At 42.3% G+C, this 2,203-nt stretch overlaps 1 protein-coding gene and 1 long non-coding RNA gene across 2 annotated transcripts in view; one reads left to right on the top strand and one right to left on the bottom strand.

Annotated features, from left to right (window-relative positions):
• The window catches only part of LOC106734064 (uncharacterized), a 17,830-nt gene that overhangs the window by 8,599 nt on the left and 7,028 nt on the right, over window positions 1-2,203 (bottom strand). The gene's annotated exons all lie outside the window — the stretch shown is intronic.
• Window positions 1-2,203, top strand: part of POFUT4 (protein O-fucosyltransferase 4) — a gene marked incomplete at its 5' end in the record, with an annotated part of 7,709 nt that overhangs the window by 4,540 nt on the left and 966 nt on the right.

Below are 2,203 nucleotides of genomic sequence, written 5' to 3'. Positions count from 1 at the left end.
ACATCAGGCTTGCTCAGGTTGACCTGGGATCTGAACCTGAATGTCCCATGTGGCTCCAGGATTACACAATGGCTACCTACCGCCTGGGCCACCGTGGCTGGGCCAGGCACGATTATAGTGATTATAGCAATTCCTTTGACTTTTTTTTTTTTTAAAGAGATTTTTATCATAGGATGCATGCACTCACTGGAGAGACAGACAGAGAGCAAGAACACACCCCCCCCAAGGGGGATGGCCACACCACAGTCCCTTCTCCTCCACCCTCCACTTGGAATTTTGGGCATGCATGCACATGTACCTAGTGTTAGTTTTAAGCCACTGGGTCCGGGACTCAAACTGCATTTGGCCATCAGGGAGTCCAGTGAAGTGATCATTACACCATCTGCTGACCGTTACACCTTTAACTCTTTTTTTTTTTTTTTAAGAATTATTTAATTTTATTAAGTAAATAAATTTAATTATCTTTTTCTTTTTTGAGAGATTTTTGTTATAGGGTGTGTGTGCTCACCAGAAAGAGACAGACAGAAAGCGAGAAATGTGGGAGTCCAGCATTCTTAACCACCATGCCACCTGCCGATCCCTTAACTCTTAAAAGTATCCTGATTTGTTTGACAAATTATAGGTTCATTCTAGACAGAGCTGAAAGAATGCTTTCCAAAGATTAGTAATTAACAGTGGTGGGCAGTATGGATAGGGGGATAAAGGTAGACTACTGTAGTAGGTATCAGAAAGTGGTGGCATTTGAAGATAGGCTCAATACATGCAGTGGTTAGATGTTGAAGCCATTTACAGCACACCTTACCTATTGGGGAAAAGCAATTAAATTGTTAAACTAGAGAAAGGCTGCTAGAATAGCCTGCAGAGGCTGATTTAGACAATGGATGGCAGCATAGGACAGTTTATATATCCTGTTGGCACAAAGCCCTCCACTTAAGAGGGGACTTCAGAAAGTTTGGGAAAGTGGAATTAAAGTACTGGTTTATTTTGGTGCAAAAGAAAAAAAAACAACTTGAAATCCACGCAATTTTTTTGTAATGTATATTTTTCTTCCTTTTAAAAGTTTATGTACTTCCTCCATGTGAGAGAAAGAGAGAGAAAGAGATATTCCTAACAAGGTCATTATGCTGTTATCCACCCGCAACCTCAGCCAGAACAGTGGGCACACATGAGTGTGGCTGTTGTGTACAGGTGGGCCCCAGGATGCAAACCCAGAACCTTCTCATGTAGGTCCAATATCACGCAGATTTTTTCAGGAACTTTTTTTTCTTGAGAGGTTTATTACTATAGGGCATGTGCTGCCAGAAAGACAGAGACAGAGAGATAAAAAACGACAAGTCATCCTCCAGGGGGGATGGCCATGCTGCAATCTCTTCTCCAGTCTCCTCTTAGGATCTTGGGCACGCACGCACACGTACCTGGTGTGAGTTTAAGCCACTGGGTCCAGGACTCGAACTGTGGTTGACTACGTGGGAGTCCAGCGACATAGCGATTACACCATCTGTTGGTCCCTCTAGGAACTTTTTAAAGATCCCTTGTAAATTGTATCTGTTTTCTGCTCATACATTATGATAATTTTCTAGAGAAAAAATGTAAAATAATTTAAAGTGTTTAGTAAATATTTAGGTTAATTCTTTTCTGGATACCACTGCACTTTCATTTTGATTACTGATAAAAAAAGGTGAAACATGAAAGAGAATAATCCAAAGAACCCTTTCCCTTCCTTTTCTTAGGGAGATTAATAATGTCATAATCTGGGTCTGCCTCTGAACTCCTTCCACATTTGGGGACCAGGAGAAGGCAAATTAGGAATTTTAACTCATTGAGAGGACTGTGTGATAGTTTTGCATTTGTGGCTTTTTGCCTCTTATTTGGGCTAGAACTGGAAAACACTTTATGTTTTCTTCCCTTTTAATTGGAGCAAGAAACCACAGTATCTACTTAAGAATTCTGTGGCAGGGCCAGCAAATGGTGTAATGGCTACATCCCTGGACTCCCATGTAGTCGACCATGGTTTGAGTCCTGGACCCGGTGGCTTAAACTCATGCCCGGCGTGTCTGTGTGCATGCCCAAGATTCCGAGAGGAGAATGGAGGAGAAGGGATTGTGTCAAGACCATCCTCCCTGGGGGGTGATTTCTCACTTTCTGTCTCTCTCTCTGTCTTTCTGGTGAGCGCACATGCCCTATGGCAAAAACCTCTCAAAAA

Source organism: Tupaia chinensis, unplaced genomic scaffold (assembly GCF_000334495.1).
Source record: "Tupaia chinensis unplaced genomic scaffold, TupChi_1.0 Scaffold148012_1, whole genome shotgun sequence".
NCBI classification, from domain to species: domain Eukaryota; kingdom Metazoa; phylum Chordata; class Mammalia; order Scandentia; family Tupaiidae; genus Tupaia; species Tupaia belangeri.
This window is presented reverse-complemented; position numbering and strand designations above follow the sequence as displayed.